Source organism: Rhinatrema bivittatum, chromosome 3 (genome assembly GCF_901001135.1).
Source record: "Rhinatrema bivittatum chromosome 3, aRhiBiv1.1, whole genome shotgun sequence".
NCBI lineage: Eukaryota > Metazoa > Chordata > Amphibia > Gymnophiona > Rhinatrematidae > Rhinatrema > Rhinatrema bivittatum.
In genome coordinates, this window is record NC_042617.1 from 328,214,492 (window position 1) to 328,223,572 (window position 9,081).

Below are 9,081 nucleotides of genomic sequence, written 5' to 3' on the forward strand. Positions count from 1 at the left end.
TCTGGACTATGTTATACCGTATATTCAATCTAGCATGTAAATATTAGCTTCAGACAAGTGTATCCTAGCTGAGAGCAACAAGTAGCATAAATTAGTCATTACGGGTGGAAAACATCATCTGATGGAGCCATTATGGGCCCAGCTCAGAGAGCTCAGTAAAGACTTTACTTAGCATGTACAAGGGTTCCCATATGCGCATACTGCCTCATGACTCTCTTAGTTTTACTTCGTTCTAACTACCGCATGGAGGTGACTATCTCCCTCTCTAAATTTTTTTCAGTCTATGGCCTTTCCCCTTCTTTTTACCGCATGTCATCTTCAAAGCTTTTGCCACTGCCTTAGCTGCTCCTCAAATAGAACTTTTAAGTTCTATTAAAAAAAAAAAAGTAAGATAAGAATGAAGAAGTCCATGGCCAAGGAATCCGTGGTCAGTGGCTTCAAGGTCTGCATCTGTGGACGCTGAATGTCCGACACAGATTTACACGATTTCCGAGCAGCCTCAGAGGGAATGGAGGAAGCCTGCATGGTTCGGCGCATGCAAGTTGCACAATTGTGCACCCCCTTGCACTCGCTGACCCTGGATTTTATAACATGCACGCGGCAGCGCACGCATGTTATAAAATCGGGCGTAGATTTGTTCGTGCCGGGTTGCGCGAACAAATCTATGCCCATGCGCAGGTTTGAAGATCTGCCCCTAAGTCAACTTGATTAAAAGCAATTAATGGATTTCTCCTCCAAGAACTTATCAAAACCTTTTTTAAACCCAGCTGCACTAATTGCACTAACCACATCCCTTGCCAATAAATTCCAGAGCTTACTTATGTGATGAGTGAAAAATAATTTTCTCTGATTTGTTTTAAATGTGCTACTTGCTAATTTCATGGAGTGCCCCCCTAGTCCTTCTATTATCTGAAAGAGAAAATAACTGATTTACATCTACCCGTTCTAGACCTCTTATGATTTTATAGACCTCTATCATATCTCCCCTCAGCCGTCTCTTCTCCAAGCTGAACAGTCCTAACCTCTTCAGCCTTTCCTCATAGGGGAGCTGTTCCATCCCCTTTATCATTTTGGTTGCCCTTCTCTGTACCTTCTCCAGTGCAACTAGATCTTTCTTGAGATGCAGCGACCAGAATTGTACACAGTATTCAAGGTGTGGTCTCACCATGGAGCGATATAGAGGCATTATGACATTTTCCATTCTATTAACCATTACCTTCCTAATAATTCCCAATATTCTATTTGCTTTTTTGACTGCCGCAGCACACTGAGCCAACAATGTCAATGTATTATCTATTATGACACCTAGACCTTTTTCTTCGGTGGTAGCTCCTTATATGGAACCTAACATTGTGTAAATACAGCATTAGGTTATTTTTCTCTATATATATCACCTTGCACTTGTCTATATTAAATTTCATCAGCCATTTGGATTCTCATCTTCCAGTCTCGCAAGGTCCTCCTGCAATTTTATCACAATCAGCGTGTGATTAACTACTCTGAATTATTTTGTATCATCTGCAAATTTGATCACCTCACTAGTCGTATTCCTTTCCACATGTTTATAAATATATTGAAAAGCACCGATCTAATTACAGATCCCTGAGGCACTCCACTTTTCCTTTTTCCACTGAGAAAATTGTCCATTTAATCCTACTCTCTGTTTCCTGTCTTTTGATTTTATGTAAACCATGAAAGGACATTGCCTCCTATCCCATGACTTTTTAGTTTCCTTAGAAGCCTCCCATGAGGGACTTTGTCAAATGCCTTCTGAAAATCCAAGTATACTATATCTACTGGTTCACCTTTATCCACATGTTTATTCACCCCTTCAAAAATGTGAAGCAGATTTGTGAGGCAAGACAATCCATGCTGACTGTGTTCCATTAAACCATGTCTTCCTACACGCTCTGTGATTTTCTTTTTCACTCTTTATTTATACATTTTTAAATCAAATATACAAAACATTATATCTGAAAAAGAAAAAAACAATAGGTAGTATAGATGTCTTTTAACATTTCAAATAGGAAACATTTTACATCATGAAATATAAAATGAAACAATGTATAATACCAAATGTAGACCCCGATTGAGAGGGGGGGAAACTGTGCAACCATGGGGCATGGCAGAATTACAAAGAAATTGTTACTAAACAAAAAGGATGAAGGCAACTAAGCAGTGCATGACCACATCCTTCCAATTCCACATTAGCAGAAGGGGTAGAGATCACAATACTACGTTTGGAGTCTAAAAAATTCCTCAGCTGTGACGGATCAAGGAAGAAAAAACATGAAGCGTCCAAGGTTACCACACATTTGCAAGGAAAACGAACCACACAAGTAGCTCCTAAGGTTAGAACTTCAGGTTTCATTGCCAAAAACTTCTTTCTATGCTCCTGCATAGCTCTTGATATATCTGGAAACATCCAAATCCTTTGACCTTGAAAGAGAACATCCTTATTACGGAAGTACAGAGGAAAGATGTTATTCCGATCTTGCATGAAAACAAAAGTCATCGTCAAAGTTACTTAACTCGTCACATTCCCATCTTCAGAATTCTCTAAGAAATCGGTTAAATTAGTGGGAACGTCCAACAAAACCTTATCCCCAGATCTCTTAGGAGCAGGCAAAAAAAAACAAAACCCAAAAAGAAACATTTTTTCAATAGGAGGTAATGCATTTTCTGGTACTGACAAAACTTCCTTCAGATAAGTAGTAAATAGGTCAACAGGTGTCATCAGGGAACTCTGAGGAAAATTAAGGGGCAGATTTTATAATGTGGCTTCCTGGCACACACACACATGGAGGCGCCAATTTCAAAATATGCACGCGCATGTTATAAAATCTGATGGCCACGTGCACATGTGCTCCAGACTTTATAATCTGTGCGCATATGTGTGGGCAGTGCAAGCGAGGGGGGGAGAATTTATGAAAACTCTACATGGTAACACATTTGGGTCTTCCCCAGTTCCCTCCCAGTCCGCTCCAATTAAGGAGCAGACTGGGAGGGAACTTTCCTAACCCCCTACCTAACCTTCCTTCCCCTTCCCCTCTCCTCCCCACCCCCTAAACCTAACCTACCTTGGCTCAATTTATTTGTTTTATTACTTGCTGCTCCTTGGGAGCAGAAGTCATTTATGCGCGCTGGCTGGCTGCCGGCGCGTGCTTCCCCAGGACGGCAGCTAATGGCTGCTGTCCCGGCGGGCCTCCGTCCCACCCTGCCCCGCCCCTCCGGCCCGCCCCTTCGAAGAGGCCCGGCACTTGTGCGTGTACCGGGGCTTATGCGCATGGCTGGCCCCTTCAAAAATTTACTCGGCGTGCGCACGAGCATAAATCCCGGGATTTACGCACGCAGGCCTTCTAATATCCGGCTGTAAGAAACCTCAAGTTCAAAGACCTAAGAAAGTTCTCAATGTTTTCAATTCTACATGAAGTAGAAGAGTGGTCTTTGATGATACTGACCTGCACACCTTGAACTTTCACTAAGGATGACTCTCCTTCAGATACCTTCTTTTCCAATGAACTTAGACGAAGCTCATGAGATTGAAATAGATTATGCAAATCAGTGGTCATAGACACTAAAGATGTAACTGACTTATTAATAGGGATGTGAATCGTGTCCTCGATCGTCTTAACGATCGATTTCGGCTGGGAGGGGGAGGGAATCGTATTGTTGCCGTTTGGGGGGGTAAAATATCGTGAAAAATCGTTAAAAATCGTGAAAAAATCGAAAAATCGAAAAACCGGCACATTAAAACCCCCTAAAACCCACCCCCGACCCTTTAAATTAAATCCCCCACCCTCCCGAACCCCCACCCAAATAACTTAAATAACCTGCGGGTCCAGCCGCGGCCCAGAACGGCAGCGGTCCGGAACGGGCTCCTGCTCTGAATCTTGTCGTCTTCAGCCGGCGCCATTTTCCAAAATGGCGCCGAAAAATGGCGGCGGCCATAGACGAAAAAGATTGGACGGCAGGAGGTCCTTCCGGACCCCCGCTGGACTTTTGGCAAGTCTCGTGGGGGTCAGGAGGCCCCCCACAAGCTGGCCAAAAGTTCCTGGAGGTCCAGCGGGGGTCAGGGAGCGATTTCCCGCCGCGAATCGTTTTCGTACGGAAAATGGCGCCGGCAGGAGATCGACTGCAGGAGGTCGTTCAGCGAGGCGCCGGAACCCTCGCTGAACGACCTCCTGCAGTCGATCTCCTGCCGGCGCCATTTTCCGTACGAAAACGATTCGCGGCGGGAAATCGCTCCCTGACCCCCGCTGGACCTCCAGGAACTTTTGGCCAGCTTGTGGGGGGCCTCCTGACCCCCACGAGACTTGCCAAAAGTCCAGCGGGGGTCCGGAAGGACCTCCTGCTGTCCAATCTTTTTCGTCTATGGCCGCCGCCATTTTTCGGCGCCATTTTGGAAAATGGCGCCGGCTGAAGACGACAAGATTCAGAGCAGGAGCCCGTTCCGGACCGCTGCCGTTCCGGACCGCCGCTGGACCCGCAGGTTATTTAAGTTATTTGGGGGGGGGGTTCGGAAGGGTGGGGGATTTAATTTAAAGGGTCGGGGGTGGGTTTTAGGGGGTTTTAGTGTGCCGGCTCACGATTCTAACGATTTATAACGATAAATCGTTAGAATCTGTATTGTATTGTGTTCCATAACGGTTTAAGACGATATTAAAATTATCGGACGATAATTTTAATCGTCCTAAAACGATTCACATCCTACTGTCTACAGACTTTCCAAAGTTATCACAGCAGGTTTCGTCAAAGAAGCAAAGTCACCTGAGCTCATAAGGGGGGGCTAATGATGAAACAGCAGAAACTTTGGAACTTGCGTCAGAAGATCCAACAGTCAGAGAAGATTGCATGGCCATTTCTTCTGCATACAACAGCGCTTCCTGGGCTTCCTGCATCACTCCCACTGAACCCTGTAGTCGAACCTGCTCTGGCTGAGCAGAAGGAAGAGAGCCATAGGATACGGAAAAACCGCCCAACGATCCTACTACCTCTGAAGAGGAATCCAGGAAAATAGCAGCACTGTCGGGAAGATGCAGAGTGGAATGGGGGTCAGGGCTGAGGGAAACCTCCGCCTCCAACAGGCTAGCATCACAACTCCAGCCAAGCTGGTTACAGCCGCCAGTACAACGGTAAGTGCAAGTGCTGGTCTGACAAAGGGTTGCCAATAGTTCTTCAGACATACCCTTTTTAGTGGCTCCTTTACGTTTACCCATCACAGGAAAATAGTTTTCAGTTAGAAAATAAACGTCACAGGAGCAACCTCGGATCGCTACTGCTTAGGAGCGGCCTTCTTGGCTTCCCCCTATGCTCTGTGATTTTGATGTTTAGAATAGTTTCCACTATTTTTCCTGGCACTGAAGTCAGGCTCACCAGTCTATAGTTTCCTGGATCACCCTGAAGCTCTTTTTAAATATTGAAGTTGCATTGGCCACGCTCCAGTCTTCAGATACAATGGATGATTTTAATAATAGGTTACAAATATTTACTAATAGATCTGAAATTTCATTTTTTAGCTCCTTCAGAACCCTGGGGTGCATACCATCCGGTCCAGGTAATTTGCTACTCTTTAGTTTGTCAATCTGGCCTACTACATTCTTCCAGGTTCACAGCGATTTGGTTCAGTTCATCTGATTCATCACCCTTGAAAACCATCTCCAGAACAGGTATCTCCCCAACATCCTCATTAGTAAACACAGAATCAAAGAATTAATTTAGTCTTTCTGCAATGGCCTTATCTTCCCTAAGTGCCCCTTTAACTCCTTGGCCGTGTAACAATCCAACTGACTCCCTCACAGGTTTCCTGCTTTTGATATATTTAAAAACATTTTTATTATAAGTTTTTGCTTCTATGGCCAACTTCATTTCAAATTCTCTCTTAACCTATTTTACCAATATTTTACACTTAACTTGACAATGCTTATGCTTTTTCCTATTTTCTTCAGATGGATCCTTCTTCCAATTTTTGAAGGATTTTTTTTCTCTAAATTAGCCTCTTTCACCTCACCTTTTAACCATGCCAGTAATTGTTTGGCCTATTGGAGTGAAGCACATCAGTGCATGAGGCCAAGAGTCCTGCCGCTGAGGCCAAGTCACATCAGGAGGTTCAACCAGCGTCATTCATGGTCCAAGGTGCTGTCTAATGGGAAAGGTGGTTACAACCAGCACAGAGCACCTCAGAACCAGCTGCAGCTCTGGCAATGTTGGTGGCTGTGGTGCAGAATTCTTCCACAGTAGTACAAGCTACCCTTAGTGATGATGAATCAATCTGGTTTTCTGAAGAGGATGAATCTCCAGCTCCTGCGCAGAGGGTTCCACAACCTGTGGGAGCCCAGTTGTCAGAGCTAGTGAATAATTTCTTTGCTGCTGAAGTCCTGGAGATCAGAGAGGGAAATTAGAACCTCTCCTGGCCAAGACAGAGGAGATTTTTCCATATAGTGGGGCTGCCCAAAGTTCCACTCCAGTGTGTACTTCCTGAAAGGAAACAAGGGCATAAGGTGAGTGCCTAAGTTGGTCTTCTTGAATCCCATGGTAGCAGCAAATTTTCTGATGTATCACTCTACGTCCCTGGTGATAGTGGTGGGGCAGGGGGGGAAGTGGGTGAACTAACCATGATTGTTGAGTTTGTTTATTTATTTTGGAAACTTATCACTCGCCTTATTGCCCAAAGTGAGTTACAAAATCTTGGGGGGGGGGGGGGGGGGGGGGGGGAGGAGGGCTTATTGGCCTGTGCCCCAGGTCTTTTAAGTATCTAGCAACGCCTCTGATTGCAAGGGTAGATATGGCTATTTTTAAATGGCCAGTCATTACTCAGGAGCTGCGAGCACTCCGGTGCTCCCTCACAGCACTGCGGTTCGATCTGAGTTTGGTTTGCTAGCGATAGTTTCCCTTCCTCCCCCAGGTGATCTCTGCTTGCTGGTACTTTTTGTGTTTCAACAAAACAAGAACCTGAGCAGTGGCCAAGAAAGACAGAGGCAGAAATGTAAAGGTAAAGGCCAACTTGAAGACAAATATCTGTCTGCTGAGCTCTCATTTAAATAAAAAAATTAGGTCAATCATAAAACTGAATAGATAGTCAATAAAATAAATCAATAAACAAAAGACAAATAAGAAATTCTAAACCATTGCTTGGCCACCGCTCAGGTTGTTGTTTTCACTCTTGTGTGCTTGGCTAGCCTTTCCTATGTGTTTTCTCACTTGTTCTCCCTTTCGCCGAATAGATCCAGCTGTGACTGGCCATTAAAACAAACCCCTATACTGTGGGTGGGGGGATGGGGGAAGGGTGAGGAAAGGAGCGGAGGGGAGACGCGGTTATTGAAGCCCGACTTCCATTCCATCTGTGTTAAACTCTGAGCAATGATGGATTTAGTCCTTTGATGCCCCTAGACACCACTGCTTTTACCCCTTTCCCCTCCTCCCAAAACTCGATTCACCTTCTCCTCCCCCACATGAACCTCAAATCATTCCCCTTCCCCCACGCCACTCCTCAGCCTTCCCCCACGCCACTCCTGAGCCTTCAGCCCTTTCCCCGTACACCATCCACTCACACCTTGTGGTAGCTGGGAGCGGCATTAGCTTGGGAAACAGTCAGGAGGAATGGAAGCAAGCAGACTCTGGCTATTTCACACACACACACAGTTTTATTAACAGAACAAAAACAATACAAAGGCTGCTTACCTCAGCAGTCCTTAAGTGCAGCTTCAAAAGTATCAGACATAAGTTGTCTGTATATATGCCAGTTTCCTGCCTGCTCTTTGGGACCCCTTCTGGCCCCTAACTCCTTATACTGTGGTGAGGAAAGCCTCTTTTAACTCAGAATCCCTTGCAGAGATGGTTTTTAAGGAGGACTGGGCCAGACAACCGTGGCTGGTTCCTTAAGGTGTTCTGAGGGAGTATGTTGTACTCTCCCTCACATACCAGGATTTAGGTGCACAAGGGACTTTGAAAACTGAGCCCCCACGATGAGCAAAGAGAAAGGAGGGAACCAGCGTCCTGGACTCTCTTCTCCATCGCCGTGCAGGTATCTCGCAACGAGGTACTTTGTGGCTAGAGAACCGAAGGGAAGAGAGAGCAGTCTTCGCTGGCTGGAAATAGCGAGCTTACTCTTTCCTCTTCTTCTGTGTTGCATTCCAGGAATGCTTCCTACCTAAATTGTTAAGGGAAATTTAGCATTAATATCAGCCTGGAGAGCATTCTGGAAATTGGGCAATTCCAGACACTAAAGAGGCAAGCTTTCAAGGGAGTGCAAGGTGCGTGCGCTTTTACTCTTTCAGCCTATATTAGCCCGTGCATCCCCCTGATGGCGCTTCTAGGCCGCGACTCATTCACTCTTCATTCATATTGTGAAGGTGGGTCCTTATCTTTTTCTGTCCTCCTGCAATTGTTGTTTTTAAGCCTTGTTCCATTTTAAATGAAATTCTTTTGAATTCGTTTTTAGACTCTCCTTTGAACTCCGGCGATGGTATGCACTTACTATAATGTTAATTGTTGGAGTCCATTTTTTTAATGCTTCCCGCCTAGAACCCCTGTGTGGCTTTCATGGTAAAATTTCTTTATGATAAAACCTTTTTCTTTTGGCCGTCTCCCCAAGGGAGTCGCACAAACTGACACTATCACACCTTTCAGACCATATCACCAGTGTGCTTATTATCTGGTTTGGTTTTCACTACAGGACACTTCGATTCTCGGTTTTTGCTTCCAATTCAAGACACTGCCAACCTGCTCCTAATTTTGTTTTTTTTTGTAATTCTTTATTTTAAAGATTTCTGGGCATACAAATAAACAAATATAACAATCCCTTGTGTGTACAATGACATTCAATAACCACTGAAAATGTAAGACTTGACTCACTAAAGCACAACTAATAAACCAGGTGGAATACCAGAAACAGAAAAAAACCATACTGATAAAAGTAAATACCAAATTATACATCTGTGTAATGCTGAGGATATGGATCCCAAACCTTAGTATACCTAAAGGACTCCCCTTTATAAGATCAAATCAAATTCTTTTAATATCAGATATTCGCCTTACTTGACAACACCAATAATCTAAGCAGGGACTCATTTTCCAAAAAGT

At 44.6% G+C, this 9,081-nt stretch overlaps 1 long non-coding RNA gene across 1 annotated transcript; it reads right to left on the bottom strand.

Moving 5' to 3' along the window:
• Nucleotides 1-2,005: 2,005 nt before the first annotated feature.
• LOC115088776 lies at nt 2,006-7,766 on the bottom strand. Its single transcript, XR_003855861.1, has 3 exons — nt 7,681-7,766; nt 6,011-6,477; nt 2,006-2,439 (listed from the first exon to the last, which is right to left on the bottom strand). It is a non-coding gene; the product is annotated as an uncharacterized LOC115088776 (long non-coding RNA).
• Nucleotides 7,767-9,081: the final 1,315 nt, after the last annotated feature.